At 40.7% G+C, this 17,963-nt stretch overlaps 1 protein-coding gene across 8 annotated transcripts in view; it reads right to left on the minus strand.

The window, feature by feature from the left end:
• LOC125769092 (probable lysine-specific demethylase 4B) overlaps positions 1-17,963 on the minus strand; it is a 217,126-nt gene that overhangs the window by 29,435 nt on the left and 169,728 nt on the right. For 4 of the 8 annotated variants that reach the window (XM_049437545.1, XM_049437544.1, XM_049437547.1 and 1 more), the window contains one exon: positions 679-751. The exons of 2 other annotated variants lie outside the window; for them this stretch is intronic. The gene's annotated coding sequence lies outside the window, so the exon portion shown is untranslated. Of the gene's footprint in view, positions 1-678; positions 752-850; positions 913-17,963 lie in introns of all 8 variants that reach the window. 2 more of the 8 variants (XM_049437550.1, XM_049437548.1) reach the window with 1 other exon arrangement.

The following is a 17,963-nucleotide window of genomic DNA, read 5'->3' on the forward strand; positions in this document are numbered from 1 at the left end:
ACCGTTGATGGTAGAAAATGCAATTTGACAAAGTAATCAAAAGGTTAGTTTTTAAAACCATAGTTTTACAATATTCGTTTAGTGAATGAGACTATTTGAGGAAATGAGGGAAAGAAATGAGCAGTTCGGTGGTAAATGTGGATATTGATAAATTTGTCCTTGCATGCTATGGCCAGTATGTCCCAAAAACCTTGGTGGAGTTACTCGGGGAATGGCTCTCTTTTCAATAACGATAATTAGTTGGTTCTCTACTACGTCCTAAAAATGCGCAAATATTCGGCATTTAAAAGCCTCAGTTCTGATTTTTGAGAGGATTTTTCAGAAAATAACTATCAAACATTGTTTCCCCGTTGTAGAAAATTCTCTCCACCAAAAAACCTCCTTCAAATTTATATACAAAACCTAAGGAATAGCATCTTAGTACATTCGTAAATAAAAAAAATCGCCATTGATATTGTTAAATTTGTTTTTGCTTATTTGGTTTAAGTAATTAAACAAGAAACAAATACAAGAAACAAGAAACAAAGTCGTAAAAAGAAAAGTAAATTGTGTTTTTGTTGAATAAAAACAGTAAGTATCCTAAAGGAAATGCATAAAAAGCGAGACAATAGTTTACAAACTTACAGCAAAGAAACAATGTACCAGCAGTTGGCAAATGATGGCAGAAACGACACTTACCTCACAAATCTTTTCCTTGATCTATCGTGTGTCAGATTGCACCGTAACTAGGCCGAAGGAATAGTAATTACAGCTAAAAAAGGGGACAAGAAAAAGGGAGAAAACCTATTATTGCTGTCATCTAAAGCTGACCGTATAATTTATTAATTATAGTATCGTATAAAAACCTTACATTTTAATGAAGAAACCATCCTTCGGATGAACGGTAATGAGCGTGAAGAATTGTTTCTTGTCCTGTTTGGATGATTTTAAATATGACCCTCAATCAGAGTAAGATTGTTTAAATTGGACAGTGTCGAAGATTGTTACTGAATAGCGTTAAAGGAAGGAATATTCAAAAATAATAATTTTATATTTTTGATACCGAAGCTGTTAGCTTCATGTTAAAAAGTTTGATCCACCTTTCGGCAAGTGATTACACACGATACGCTTGTTCTGTGCGTTACATATCCATGACAAGATACATTTACATGATTGAATTTTTACCCACCAAAAACTTATTGTGTTACCAGCAGGTAAAAGTTTGATGCCAAATTGGCAAGTAGATACTTTTTCTACTAAGGGGAAAGTTAGTCAGGTTCATGTTGCTTCAGCATTCGGAAGGTTTTGAAAAGTTACCGCTGCAACTGATGCTGCTACCGGTGTCTATCGATACTATTAACGTCTTTTCTGCGGTGAAGATAGCAGCTGGTAGATGTAAGCCCTAACAAGATACCGAGTAAGTAAGTTTCGTTTACAAGAACATCCTGTAGTAGTTTGTACAAGCTATTTTAGTTGGTAAACCGTAGCACCGAGCAAACGGATAGAACGTAATATGGGAAGGTTTATGTTGGACATCTTTCGAACAGACTTTGCGCTTGTTATCTGTTTGTTTTGATAAGGAATTTTTGAGAGAAAAATAAAACATTCCAAAGCATACACAATTTTACTCTTTTTGATTATGTTTCTCACTCATTTATCGTATGTTGACTATTCCAGTGTAAGTACATGTGTTTAACGTCAAACGTTCCCTTCTTCTGAGTAATTTTCCAGCAGCAAAAATTGACATCCAAAATCCACACATTCTGATGGCGCCACCGGGACGTCCAACTGCGGACACCACAGTCATAAAATACCCGGAAAAACTTTGGCATCGGTTATTTCCAATCAAGGGAAATTCGTTCACGATTTATGACCATTTATATCTCTGCGTGCGAGTGTGGAAACTTTTCTGGAGACATTTGGCCACGTGCAACGTGATGGAGCCGGACCGCGGGAGCTGCAGTTCGGTTGAACTTGTCGTTTAAACGATACGTGCTCAAGTTAGTGAGTTATACCTCTGGTAGTATCAGTTCGAGTAATTAGAAATGCACTTGATTGGCCAGTAAATTAGGTCACGGTAAACCACTGTTTCGATTTCGCTTATGCATATTGAATGATGAGTGATGATTTCGACGCTTTAATATTTTACTTCAAATCAGGAAAATGATTTTAGAATTTTAGAATTTTTAGAATTTAGAATTCCTAGGCAGTTTGAGTCAATTCAATAAAATGGATAATAGCTTTCGGTGAAAATCATAAATCGACGTCAGGGTAATAGTTGAGCAGATTGATTGGTTTACTAAACGAAAGAAAGTGGAAAGAAGGAGCAGCCTGATGACATGATTGCTTTATCGATTCATGGTACGAAGAATTCCGAGGAATTCCACTTTTGCCTTCACTTTACGACTGGAGAGCAGTCGATTTGTTCCATCAAAATTCGAACGAACCAACGTAACATGCGTAACGTACGTGATGGCACGAAGCGCACGGAGTCGCTACTGGTTGTCACTTTTCATACGGGAAGTCGAAGTCATCGTGAGAGTGTAACGACCACGGACCACAACGGTGCTGGGTTGTATGTCTGAGATTGTTGATACTTATGTTGCGTCTTTCAGTACAGCCGAAATGGGACCTGACATTGCCGTCAGATCAAAGACATCGACCATATGGACCACACACTAGTGCACTTTTTAATTCTTTTGTCTCCCGCCGGGGGATGTCAGAAATCAGGGGAACCTGGATGCTTCACACATATACGCAGGGTACTGGCTGTTCTCGGTACCTGGCAAACTGCTCCAGAGCGAAAGGAGTGGGTGATCGTGAGTGATCGCCTGTGGTACGGGATGGCTCTAAATTTAAACTTCCCAAAAACGGATCGTTTACGCCAACTCGCGATACTGGCGCCTAAGCCAAAGGGAACCAAGCCTCACCAAGCGTCAGAATGTATGGCGACATACCCGGCGTTGCCGGGTTTTTAAACCACCATCGGAACCACCATCTTCTAATTACCGAGCAGCTCGAACTTTGACCTCGACTTTGACGTAGTAGAATGATTTGTTTCGCAGCTAATTACCTGCCGACCGGGTAAGGTGCCAGCTGCCACAACTCTGGCAAATGGGCACGATATCCGAAAAACAAAAGTCGATCTCTGGTCGTTCGCTGGTAGGATGAAGAAAATGCGCGTCTGGCTGTGGCCCCATAGTTCACCCCATGCAACACAACCTTCAAAGTGAAGTAGTAGTGAAAAAAAAACAAGGCAATTCCGAAGGCAAGAAAGCAAATTATGCGCGGCACTTTGTATAAATAGCGCAGAAAATATGTTTGCCACTGCGCCGTGCCGTGCACTTTGATGTCAACTAATATGAAGTGTCTCCTGCGGGAGCGTCTGCTCACTTCCATGGGACGCTCCAACTAATTGGTCGCGCTGTGCTTCATCATCAAGAGACGACCCTTTCATGGCCGCTGACCGAAGGGGGAAGGGAGGGAGGGGGGGGGGTTATAAGAAGGATGTGGACGCGTGTGTGTGTCTGTGTGCGCGAAATGGGCCGGCATAGATCACTCATCACCACTATACCACCCGTTGATAATTGGTTGAGCAGGGAGTTGGCGCGAGATGACGCTATTTTTGAAACATTCTCGGTTTCGGGTTCTCGGTGTGCATACGCGTGGAACGGAAGCGCATCAAGCGTGGAAGTTGGCGACAATAAATTCTGAAAGTTTTGGCAAAATTTTTCCCCCCGAATGTACGGAATGCGACAGCACGCGAGCGGGACTGTGGATTTAGATGGGTTACACTGTACCAGCGGGGTAAATTCCACACGACAGTTACAGTGTTCCGGGGAAGAACACAGAGTAGGAAAAAAAACACTCGTGTGTGGTCTTTGGTATTTTAAAATGGAGATAAAGTTTTGTAACAAAATAGCGACATTTCAATGTTGCATTAAGATAGATTGTGCTATTTTTGAGCTAGAATGCATAAATAAATACTATTTTTAACATGAAGAAGTATTCATTTGTCTACCTCAATATTGATCATTTCCAATGCTTGTCTAAAGGATCTAGAATATCTTCACAGAAATCTTCGTTTCAATGGCATATCCATAAATTTCAGTTTCATAATCCCGTAGTTCTCATCGCTTGTAATACGTTTTATGAATTCTGCATCGTCGTTGACTTCCTTTAAAAATGGTTGAGTGACTTCCAATATTCGCTTTTTTGGTGATGTCCGGAATGGATTCATGAATAAAATCCCTCTCAGCCATTGAATCACATTATCGAATTCCAAGTAGGTTCAACAATTGATTAAAGTGCTCCACAGATTATGATCTATTTCGAAGTGCCTTGAACTGCTCCGCAGAGCTTAGTATTACTTTGAATTATGTACTCCTAGTTACTTGGTAGTATTTTTTAATAGTCTGGATATGTTTATTTGCCAGGAGATCTCATTTGTTTTTCGAAAGAAATTATGTATCTCTCGTTAAGCTATTATCTAGCTAATGCCAACAAGGATCATTATCAAAATAAAAATGTAAATAAATGTTAAGAGAGAAAGAGAAGAGAGAAGTTGAAGTGTGTTCCATGCACTTTGAGCTTAAAGATCACAGCTTCAAGTCAGATTTTCTCATCTTATTAACTTCCTTACGAAAGGAACACGATTCATATCAATCTCCTCCTATGTTCTTTCGGTTTTTAACCGGTGTTCGAAGATAATTCAGATCAATTCAAAATATTTTAAACTATTTTTGGGTTTGAAGACAAGTTGTGGAGGAACGTTTTCCATCCACCCAACATAATTAAAAATTTGTTTAAATACAATTCAGTGATCGTTAGGAATCATATCATTTTCACCTTGTAAGTTTTGATTGTGTTTTGGTGTGCCGTTCTTCATTTTCACGTCATTGAATTTAATTTTTTTGGAATAAAATAATCCTTACCTTTGTTTATAAATACACCATAGCTACAAATTTCACATCAACCTATCGGAAAACTATTCTTATCCTATTGAATTACTCGTTCAATACATTTCATACAACAGTACACAGGACACAGGTTCGATTAGTTCACCCAATGCACATCGTCTGTCCAGCGAGTGTCGTCCAATATCGATTGCACGAGATGTCTGGTCCAAAAGTTTGTTCCATATCATCAAAAAAAAAAACGGTAGAACAGCAGTAACTAAATCGAAGCCATTGTGCTCTGATTTACTGCAATTACTTACTGTTCGGCCCATTAATCGAAGCGTGTAGCACTTTCGGTGACGGTAAAGTCTCCGGGTAACTTAGCAATAACTGGAAGCTTTTAGCGGTCCCGGGCGTAAATTTGGTTCGCCACTTTGCCGGCATCAGCTGGCATCGATGCAGTGTGTCGGGATGTGTGTGTGTGAGTTTTTTTTCTCTCCCCCCTAGCCTTCAGATCTGTTCATTCTTACTGTTCAAACCACGGAAAAAGTGGCCCCATCTGCAACTGCAACCATTCTCACCGAAATGGGCAAAGTTTTTCTTACACTTTGTCCCATTACGCAACCTCGCTCGCTCGTCATCGCTCGGCCGAATTGGAACCATGGCGGATGGATACAGTCTGGGACGCGCATTTGTGGTTTCCGGTTTTGACCTGGACGCGTGCTTACAGACTGGACTGGACACCCGCAAAAAAGGTAACATGTTCGCCGTGTTTGAGTTTGAAAAGTACATCATAGCACCTAGGAACGGCGGTGTACGGTTTGTTTAAGAGTTGGCGTGTGACAGTTGGCTTCTTTACATTTACGCAACACAGAACAGAAGAGGATTTGGCGTTAGACAAAAAAAAACGACAAACTTTTCACACTCTGTGTGCGGTAAAAGGGCTTTGCAAATAACACAAGAGACTGTTAAAAACATCACGTAACTGAAACGAGGTTCACTACACCACTCTGGCCGTGCCGTTGTCTGCGGCTAGCCGGGCGAAAACGATAAAACACTTGACCGTGAACAGTTTTAACGAAAGTAGCTATCAGGCGCAGGTCGCTGGTGAATGTGGGATCATGATTAGAAGGCTTGGCTTAAGCTTACTGTTGTGCTTGTGTTGTGTTGGCTGTTTCGGTGATCGACGCCGTAACGTTAAGCAAGATGTGAGCTTAGAACGAATTGATCATAACGACAAACAGCAGCACAGCCAGAAACCGGTGGAAGTGTATTTAAAATTGTCCAACAATCCGCAACTGTTTGTGGCGAAGAAAAGTGAAGGATTTCTGTTTACTACCGCCCGACCAGCGAGCTCAGATCGAAAGACCTGTGAACAGTGCGTTTTTCGCATCGTTTGTGAAGGTCCTGATTGTGCTGAAGTATGTGAACTTTGCGGTAGTCATGCGAGTGAAGATTCAAAGGTTAAATTTGCTAGTGTAACGTGTAGTGCTTCTCAGGACGAAGAGAAAACAGCTAGAACTCCCAAAAAGGAACGGACACATACTGCTAGCCCACATATAAAGCAAGAAGATGCTGTAACGAGGTCGTACAAATCGGCAGAATTTAATCATGAGGATGCTAGCAAGATGACAACATCGGATGAACGCATTGGACCCGCCCGGAAGAGAATTAATGCTAGAAGAGAATTCCGTAGAAAGCAATTAGCGGAACGGAACAAACTAAGATTTGAAGCGAGAAAGTTTAACTCTTCTCAAGGACGAACAGAAACGGACGCCAACAATACAACACCTACAGTTCCGAAAAGCTCAAAACATAACGCCGAACATGAAGGAAAGAGAATCGCTAATGTTGATAAAACCGCAACGAAATCTACCCTTGTTCCAAAAAGTAACGACCATTTCAAATCTGTGGAACATTTGAAAGACACATCTCCAGAATCACATGAAAATGAAGTTATATTTAGCATTCCAAAGCGAAAGAACGCAATAGTGCATGGGGAGCACGATGTACCGGCGTCAAAGTCCAAAGATGGTAACGAAATAAGTGAAGACAAGTTGTCGGAAAGTTCGAAAATTATGAAATTGTTTGAAAAAATTGTAAAACAAAAAGAGCTTGATAAAACGGTGAAAGATGAGAAGATCATACATGCGTTAGACAGAAACAAAGATGAGGAACATAGAATTCACAAGGAAAAAGTTGAACCAATCAAAATAAAAGAGAAACATGCGGATATGGAATGTAAAGAGGGCAAAACGAAGAAACCAAGTGACGAAAGTCATTCGCATGGTTTAAAATTAGCAGATCATAAGATTAAAGATTCGGATGAGTTCGATACAGATCCAATGCTAAATGCGACTTTAGTGCAGTCGGAAAAGGAAGTGCAAGCTGAATCTTGGCCACACGTTATAGGGAAATTGTTGCAAACTGAAATCGAGAGTGCCCATCTTCTCATCAAGCAAAAACCATTGAAAACGGCACTAAAGAATCTTAAGGAACGTTTCAAGCCAATTTTTGTCGGCGCTGCACGTGCACTTGCCAAGGTATTCGGTGTCCACACTACGGATGAAGAGCAAATGGACGCGAAAAAGGAAAAAGCTGAAAAACTTAAAAGCCCGCTAACGACACTAGCGCCTCCATCGGCTACTAAGATCACTAGCAAATCAATCGATAAAGATACGCACCTGTCAAAAGGACAAACAGCTGTCAAAACGGACACACACCGGAGGCGTGATTTTATTTATTCAGCGCGAATGAGGCGGCGCCATCGTACGAGAAGACCATCGGTGAACGTTAGGCTACGGGAGTTGGAATCGCTCGACAAGTCCACGGCATCTGGGGAGGACGTGAAATCTGAGCCCGATCAGAAAGGATGCAGCTGTAACTGTTTCGTTTCGAGACGAATCGGTGCCTCCCGGTCGAGGCACCGTGCGAGCCAACGTCACCTGGACGGATAGTACGGATGGCAAAGGTTGAATAAGCTGGTAATTGTCAAATAGCCAAAGGCCACGGTACCGGAGGCTTGCAGTTACAACGGTGCCCTTTTTTCTTTTCGCTTTGTGTTCATCGTCGTCAGCTGGTGAGAACAGTTCAAATGTTTTGTAAATAAACCGTGCGCGACGTGTCGTCTCGCTTCACGTAGTGTTTTTCGGTGAGCATCGGTGACTGTTTGTTGTATAAACAAGTGCATCGTTGCAGACGCCTTTGGAGATACAAGACGTAGTAGAAGTAGTAGTAGATAGTAGCAGCAGAGATGTTAGTAAAGCGAATATTTGATTTCTCTCTAGTTAGTGAAAGAGAACTGTAAATGTCGTGCGTTTAGTGTTAACATTCGTTCGTTCAATTATTAGTAAGTTCTTACTTATGTTAGAAAAACGAATAAAAAATCTCCTCAGGGGTTACAATTAAACTGAAATAAATTAAACTACATAAATACAGAACATACATTTATTTTAGCATTAAAAAAGAAAAGGAGAAGAAAAATCTTATTTTGTAGTTTTTGTTAAATTTTCCATTTCTCATACTTTCTCCCACAGTACCACTTCGTTCAATAAGGTGGCACGCACATCCCAAAACAGGCTTTAATTAAAACAATCAAAATAGTTTACCATACCTTGCATGCGGTTTTATGCGGTTAAGCAAAAGCTACCGAAAAATTGTTTGTCTTCCAACCACACAATACACACACGGAACGGAAAACGATGCGAACGAACCCACAGGAATGCTGATAGTGAGAAAAGTTTTATATGCCCTGCAAAATGTATCCATTGCTAGCATTCCAACGCTCTACATGCATGTACAGTGGCCTAAAAGCAATGCCGGACGATTGGAAATTAAACAATTTGCTCTGTTTGTGAATTATACAGAATTCCGAACAGTTGATAGGAACTGTTTTCTTATCAGTTTTCTATTCAATCACGTTAAATGAGGAGGATTGCGAGGATCTCTCATCTTACTTAAACGTTGTTTCAAAGTGTTCGATTTATTCCACACTTTGAATGCTTTCATTTTGATTTACTGTATGGAGGGTTGATAATTTAACAGTAGCATCCTTTTTTATTTTTTGAAGAATATCCTAGATGTATTGCTCTTTTTTCTATCCTAATATTGAGAAAGTGTCAGCAATACGGCCAGGCCGTTCCTTATGAATAAAAAAATATTGAGACAGCGTTAAGTTCTCTTTTGTATACTGAAGTAGTTATTTTGTTACAACTAACCAATGTACTATTTATGTGTGCTTTCAAAAATATTTCAGCCTTTAGAGTATGATTGATGATATCAAGATTAAGTTCATCAAACTTAATAAAGAAAATTATCTTTCTGTACTCTTTTGTCCATACCTTAAGTTTAGAAGCTGATTTTTGGTCTAATTTTGTTGTGGATGCATTTCAGGAAGATACAGAAAATGAAAGTACAGTAAATATCCGAGTTACGCGGTTCTCAACATACGCGGATTCGGAGATACGCGGTTTTTTAAATTTGACAGAAAGAGGAGTTTATACTTTATACTTTATCTTTTATAGTTATATTTTATTCGTTCCTTTGTGAATTTAGTTATTTGTAAACTTTTATTACATCAATAAAATAATTTTTCGTTCCATGCATAATGAATAAAATGTAATTGAAAATTATGTTTAACACATTCATCACCGTAGATTTGTTGCATTTTTTGACACGGCGTTGAATATGTTTTTTTTATTTCACCTAACAACGGCCAGGCCGTATATCTTAAATCAGGCATGAGCAACCTGCGGCCCGCGAATAGCCAGTAGCAAATTTTATAGCAAATGTTATTAAGAATTAAAAGTGCAAATTACCCGGTTAATGCAACACGCAAAACTAAAAAAAATGATTTTTAATCCTAATTCACTTTTAAAAAATACAACAATGCATCTAGTCCGAAAAAGTCCGGATAAAAGCAGCTTTACTACATTCATTATTATATCAATGCATCCTGCAATGTGGCCCGCCAACCAGTTTTTGATTTTGAATGTGGCCCGAAGCTCTAAAAGGTTGCTCATCCCTATCTTAAATCGTTGAACGTGTTAAATATGATTAAATAACGGTCTGTTTTGTGTTTTTAAAAAATAACTTTTCTTCTTGCGCACACATTGGATCCCTGAATAGGAGGTATAAACTACATGTCATCCAGTATTCGAGATACGCGGATTTTCGAGATACGCGGATTTCTCTGGAACGCATCATCCGCGTATCTCGGGTAATTACTGTATAGAAATACTCATGAATATCTAATGCTAGACAATAAGAAACTGCAGAGGAACGCCGATTATCCGTGCTCATCGGGACTCAGCCCCTGCCGGATAAGCGAATATCACGGATAATAGGCACAACTCTTTTTATTGATCAATATTAGTGTTTAGTGTGTAATGGTAGGATTTTTTTTGCTAAAGCTAAATGTTAATATTCTTAGGTGCACTTCTGCACCTAGATAACAGAACAAATCTGTTCTATTTGATCGAAATTGAGCCAATTGTACCATTGACCTACTGAGGCTTTTATTTCTTGCCATCACCGGTATGCAGTTAATATGTCAATTCGCCTTTAGAACTGTTCGTTTCCGAGCTGCACGGATAATAGGACAGCCGGATAAAAGGTACCCGGATAATCGGCGCTCCACTGTACTCTCAAATACTAACAACCGTGCAATTTCTGCATGTCCAGATTTACGTTTATGCCACTGTACAGTACGTGCATTGAAACGGTACGCAGATTTCTGGTTTACACGAGTAAGCCGTTACGTTGTCGTTTCGGGGTTTTGGCAAACGATTTTCACCATCGGTTGCTATGGTTTTCGTGGTAATTTTTGATACAGCCCAAGGTACATATAGATATAGCGCGAATAGTACGCGGTGCACCTGGCTGTGCGGTTTGCATACGCAAAAAGGTAAATGGCGTTATGGGTGGTGTGTATGCCGACGAGCCCGGGACCTGGCCCGGTTCGGGCTGGTTGAACTTCTCGCTTATGCATATTTATGCGGCAAGCAGCATGTTTTGCTGTGCGCGTGCAAAGTAATGCACTGGTTGTAATGCTACCGTATGTTTGCTTTTGCATTACCGTCCGTCCGTCTAGGTCGACTTTGTTGAACGGTGAAATATTTCCGTTTTTTTTACATCCAAAGATGCATATGTTTCGAGAAGTTTCGGGTTCGAAAGGTGCTTGTTTTCAGGGAGTTGAGATTTGTATGCAGTTCAATATTTTTGTATGATTATGCTTCACTTTGGAATGTTTTTAAACAAGGCTATTTTACCGTCGCAAAATGGTAATGACATCAAACGTTTGATTATTGACTGATAATTTTCAAACGAAAAACCTTTTTCGAACGGATTATATGCCATATCTTTCAAATTGTGTTCTATTTTTTTAACTCTTGCCAACAATCTACACGATCAAACAGTGTAACGGTTGCTGATCGCTTGCTACGCCAGTTTCGGCAAAGGACGATCGTTACTGGCGTCCGCATCCGCAACACGATGTAGCGATCATATTCGATCCGATAATCCACCCCTCGTCCCTCCACATTTATACGATCCCTTACCCCCCTCCCCCCCCAAACCGTATGGTAGAGATCGGAATTTTAAATGAATTCCTCGACCTACGCTCTAGACCGGATCCGACTCACGTTCACGTGTTGTGGGGGCAGTGTATTGAGCACGAAACGCGAAAACCACCAACCAAGCGCACCGTTACCATTGCTACGCCGCAACGGCCAACTTGGCGCAAGATCTTCCGGCAATTTATGTCCGTTCGCAAAATTTATCAGTTCGTGCTTTCATGTATTTGCTCAGGGCTCCGCACAACCATGCCACCGCCGTGGTTTTGTACACCGATTCCCGACCCCGCGGGAAAGAAGATTCACTCCCAACCCTCGCCGGGCCCTCCCCCTCGGGTTCCCCTGCACATCTTGCACCGGAAAAGGGGTTTGACGGGGTTTGTGCGGGCTTATATCTTAATCTCGACCTATCGAGTTTGCTGGTTTTAATGGTCCGGGGGGTTTGGGGTGTGGTGGGGAAGAAGAAGAGTTTTTTTCGCCAATCCCTCTCGACGACAACGGGCAACATGGACGTAAACAAAAGACGATACGGAAACCTGAAGCAAATGCGGTAAGCCCGTTACAGCATGAAAGGCAAGATATTGCCAGATTTGTGCATTATCATTATCGATCGATTTTCATCGACATTATGTTTTCGTTTCCCCATTTATTTTCTTGCTCTTTTTTTTGTTTGTTGTTGCTGTTGTTTTGGGGGCTGCCTAATACCGTCCCCGATCACCCCCGTTCAAGATGTGCGATCGAGTGGTGATCCTCGCAAACCGGGAGCGGGAGGGAAAAAGGTCCCATCATCAGTTCCGCTGGTAGTGCCAGGCGGCTATCGATTACGATTCGATTTTTGTCCATTTATGCGAGCATGCACGATCGCGGCCGATCGAAACCGTGAGTAAACTGAACCGATCCGGGAATCGTTCCCGCAAAATGCGCACGATGGAGAAGAGATTATATGCTGCTGCTGCTGCTGCTGTTGCTGTTGGTACCCCATGATGGCTGGTCCTGTCATCGGACGCCCGGGTGCCGTTGCATACCCGCCGGGAGAAGGTGGAGGACCACCTTGTTTTCAGCACGCCGTACAGTTGAACTTAATCACGATCAGCTTCACTTATTATTAGCTATTATGTGGTAGGAAGAAGGTTTTTTTTATTTTGTTGGTTCTGATGCGCGTTGAATGCTTATGCTAGGCTTAAGTCGTTATTACGTTGGTTTATGCAATGGAAATAGGAGAAGATGGCAAATGGTAGAATAACAAAAAAAACAAAAATGTAAAATTTAAGGAGTTGTGAAAATCTATTCGTTGGAACTTATTTTAAATGATTCTTTTGGTCGAATGATTCATGAATTTAGACAACTTTGTGAAGAATGCCTAAAGATTCATGAATCTCCAAAGTTAAATAATTTGAGGTTAATAAATCTCTTGAGAGTCGCGTCATGATTCTCATCACTGAGGATTCATAATTCATATACGAGATGATTCATTGTTGTTCAAATATTAATAGGCACAACAATACTTGTAAATATAATAATTGAATTAGTACATTAAACTTTGAAATAAAATCTGAAAACAGTAGCAACGATTATTTTTCTTCAAAAAACAATCAAAAAAATAATTATAGAAAATTTAATAAATGAATAAAATTGTGTAAATAAATATAATTAAAACTATCCAAGAAATTGGATAGAAATTGGCCGCGGAAGAGAGAAAAGGCAATTAGTTATGATACTATCGATCAAACAAACTTATTCCCTCCAAATAGGATTAGTTATGCGACAAACCAAACCCCCCTTCAATAATCAATGTGGACACATTTTGTGAATTAGAATGGGGAAAAACTGCTTCCGATAGTGAGGCAAATGTGTCCCACTATCGGTATGGGGATACTTAGAAAGATCGTGATTTTTCGTTCGGCTTTTAGCTTAAGCTTAATTTATGAACGTACGAGCGTTATTTTCGTTCCATGGTTCTACCTCTAACAAGGTCATGCAGAAAGATTGAACATACAAGAGGGCAGCAACCAAACTGGGAAATGTTTATTTCTTTCTTACTGGTTTCTTCCATTCGAGGCGCTTCGATCTATTCGAGAGTAAACCGCTAGTACAAAAAAGGCTTTCATTTGATCTACGAGATCATTGTTTGTGCAGAATGCAGAATGTTGAACTAAATTAACCCTTCTTATTTATTATGCTAGAATTATAAATTATGCTTCCCACTGTACTGAAGAATCTCGGTTAGACAAACTTTGCCCAACAGCTCAATTGCTTTCCGTACCAATCCGAGCGGTTCAGTTTGATCGAAGTTGATGACTCATTTTAGTCGAAATTACCGAACCATGGCGTAGCCAACCCCCTACAACGCTTCGTCGTCTGTCCAGATCAATTAAATGTGCTTAGACGAGCTACCAATTCGTACGCTGACACTGTTCGATTCGCTTCTATTTATGCTCGTTGACAAGCTGACGCCTGCCATCCAAAACACCAAAAAAGAAAAAAAAAGAAACCTGACGTTAGTACACCGTACCCACTTGTGCCGCTCCGATAATCTGATTACATTAATCTTCTTCATTTTGGTTCTCGCATCGGTGCTATGTACATACACCGAAGGGGGAAGTTTTCTGTGCCATTTTCCCGCATAATGCAGCTTCCATCGCTCAAGGACATTCGTTCAGACGCCTCGTCTGCACACTGATGTTGTGAGCTGACGTGAAGAAAAGGAAGACACCGTGAGGTCCAAGAATATCCGCATCCTTCTTTTGTGTTTTCCCCAAAAACAAATGGAACATGGAACCAAGAACCGTTTGATACGGAAGGGAAAAACTTCCCTGTTTTGGTTTTTGGTGAATGCAATGGCGATCCGATTAAATGAATTGACAAAAGACAGGCTCAACTTTTGCGGGGAAAACAAAAGTCATGCACCAGTGTTCTTTGCAGTCCGGTGGGCCGGAAGCACCCAAGAAACCTTTTCATACTTTCACGGGGACATAGGACTGACACAGGACACTTCTTTTTGAGGCTGCTCGATTTAAGAAAGAGAGAGAGATTGTTGTTTTTTTCCTGAGGCATTGCCGTTGAATTTGTCACTCAAGCGTTGTTGATTGCTGTTGGAATGCCACTGAAAGTACTCGGTTCGAAACCGGCACCCGGCTACCATTGGAAAAAAGGCCTAATGCCAAATGGTTCGTGCAGAACGGATGCATGACGGATGGTGGTCCGTCAGGGCGTGCAGAAAGATATTTAATTTTGGATCCCACAACTGTTGTCATGGTTTGATGCTTGAATTAATTCTATCCACCTCCATCCCATCATCCATCCGTCGATGGTTTTGGTTTTTGCAACCCAGACGCCATTCTTTCGGCTACCACCATCACCGGACCACCGCCGCGGATTGTTTGCTCGAGCAAAACATTAATATCATTATCATCGTTGAGTGAATCAATTCTAGCACAGGCAGTGGCGGGATTTGCTGAGAAAGATGGGTGACAATTTTGAGATGGCCAGCAAAGCATGGAAAATCTTCGATACGAAACAACACCGAGGCTGGAGATGATTAGGAAAAAAGGGAACTAATGAAGTGGATTTTACTCCGAAAACTGGGAGCCTCCATCGTAGGACAACACGCAGCAAAAGCCGGTGAAAGGCGCCGCAAGGATAACGATGGTAAAAGTTTTTTTGCTCGGAGAAATAATGTACGATGATAATCCGCTCAGGCAGTGGCGCCCGTTATGGTAAGTGGGTTTATCGATGCTTATGTACATTGGAAGGAGGCGCGAGGATAGATTTCAAACATCGCATTAAGGATGTGGCCTCATTATGGTAAGTACTGGGGCGAGCGAGTGTTAATTCTACCGTGGCGTATCGTTTTTGAGGGATGTAGCGACATTTTATTGTCACTGCGCAAAACGTTGATGATGCGTATGAAAGTTCCCTTTGTGGTGTGGAAATTGTATTGAGATGATATGAAAGGGTTACGATTTGAATTGGAAAATGTTGAAGTTGGGATTTAATTCCTAATATTTATTACATATATTTTAGCGCTAATGCTTATTGCGGTATTGTCAGTATCAGTTGGGATGATGGCGTTGGTACAGCTTGCAAAACCTTCTTTGCAATTAGATTTTATAGGATGAGGATGAAAGTGTTGTAAAAGAAACATCAATACAGTTTTACCATTTTCACATATTATCTATTGATTCTTTCAAGGATTTTATGACGAAAGCCACGCATTACCAAAGAAGTTGATCTACGCTGTGGAAGTTACTTGGTGAGTGTTTACCGCCCAAAGATTCGACAGTTGAATCAGATCATCATATAGGATATATAGGATATAATATTAAGGCCACAAGCCTAGGTGTTGAGAGTTAGAATACAAGTATTTTCCAAGCATATTCTGGAGCAATACCGATGGGCAGGTCAGTGAAGTCTTTTTTGACCTTTGATTCTACCATCTGGTTGCTGGGAGTTTCCTGAGTTTGGGAAATATTGAACAATTAGTTAATTATTGAGCTTTCCAGTTCAACAGTATTGAAAAGTTCTTTGTTCTTAGCAAATCTGTATACAAGATTTATAGTTGAGTTCTTAGCGCTAAATTAATGCGACATGTTGGCATTTCACCGCGACTCTATTTAAGGGAGAAGAAATTCTAGTGCAATTCTTGATGTTCTTGAAATAAGATGGCTAAGATAAAAAAGCCCCTCACTCACGACTGTTCGTGGATTCGTGGGTCAGTTGCTCCCCTAATTATCTCATTGCTTAAAGGTTCATTATAAGATCCTAATTATTTAGCGTATGACAAGAAGTCTTGAGATATTGAAAAAAACTTGAAGAATGAAGAACTATTGGTTGAAGCTATTTCTCCTTGGAAATCCTTGGAGCTCCTTGGAAAATCATTGTGAAGAATGATTAATAAAGTTATTCTATAATTTCATGGTACCAGAGGCCGACCGTACAGGCTATAAAAATGTAGAGAAAGGTTTATAAAAGGCCTAAAACGCGTTAATATATTACACATATTTGTAATTTTATCCCAATATCAAGCTTTCGAAGCTTTTTAATATCGTTTAAATGCCATAAAATGTTACTATGAAAAAACCAACTCCTACTCCAGCACTGAAAGTAATGTAAGCATCTGCTCGCCATATGGCCTTACCGATTCGATTTGATTTGCGTTCCAATTAACTTTGCAAAAACAATGCTGAAACTATTTCCGAACCGAAACCGAACCGAATTTTTCGGTAGCCAAAACTTTCGTTACGTTTCGTTCCTTTTAGAAGAAAGCTCTCGTTGCTACCGTAAAGCAAATTAGAAAAAAAGGGAACTGGAAGCAGGAAACCTGTCAGACCCAGTCACCTCAGTTGGAAGGAAAGTTGAAATGATATTTCAAGCCTCCAACCCATGCCAAGGATTTTGAGGGCAGGAATTTCACTCCCAAAAAAAATCGAACAGTTACAGCATAAAACCCGGGCGAACTGGAGACCTAATTCGCAAAGTTTATTATTTTAATGCCACACACCTGACAAGCTTCAAAATTTCGTATAGGCAGTTCGTTGGCAGTTTGTACCGAAAGTTAGTTTTGGCTTCCTGCATTACGGTCGGTGTACGGAAAAAGTTTCGCAAAACTATTGCGCCTTCAGCAGTGGAATTGGTTGTTTGTCAGCTGTCCGGTGCCAGTAACGGCTCAATCAAAATTTGCTGATCTAGAATTGACCTAGAAAAAAGGGGGTGAAAAGAATAGAATTGGAATAAACTTCAAATTGAACACTTCATGCATGTGGAGCATGTTGTGAGAGTGATTTTTTTGTGAACGATCGGTTTGTTTTTCCACGTAATACCTTACATTGCGGACATGTCGAAAGTACATCAGGTTTTTAAAAATTCTATCCAACAAAAAAAGAGGTATGAGTTTACGAAATGGGATTTCGGGTCGATTCCTTTCGCTACACGATACACGATAAAGAATGCACGAGTGCAACGAGGTGAAACATTTGAGCTTCAGCTACCATGTGCCACATTTGCATGACGATGGACGATGGACCGTGGTTTGTTTTTAGTAACTTTTCCTCCATAAAAAGACAAGCGGTAGGAGGACATGCAAGTGGAAAGGCGGGGGGAGCAGTTCGAATGCCCGTTTCCTCCCGGGTTCGGCCACACATCACCGGAAATCGACTTCTTTCAAGCAGAAGGCAGAAGGAATTGAGCTTCTACCGGAGGTACCGTCCGTAAGCAGGATCGTCTAAGCGAAGGCTCATGTTTGTGCAGTTAGCACGCCATGTTAATAATTTTCATATTTTATGAAAATGAAAAACAACCGGAGATTAGCTTTACACACCTTTTGCTTCACCTTCACTGGTGGTGGTGGCGAGCATGGTGCAAAACTTTCCTACCCTCGTAACGTGGTGGTCATACACGTACATAGGTTTAAATTTTTCCTTTTCCAATTTTCCACACAATTCTGCTTGTACATACACACACACATGTACAAACATACTACCTTGGAATTGGGTATTGGGTGGGAGAAAATTAAAAA

Source organism: Anopheles funestus, chromosome 3RL, assembly GCF_943734845.2.
Source record: "Anopheles funestus chromosome 3RL, idAnoFuneDA-416_04, whole genome shotgun sequence".
NCBI classification, from domain to species: domain Eukaryota; kingdom Metazoa; phylum Arthropoda; class Insecta; order Diptera; family Culicidae; genus Anopheles; species Anopheles funestus.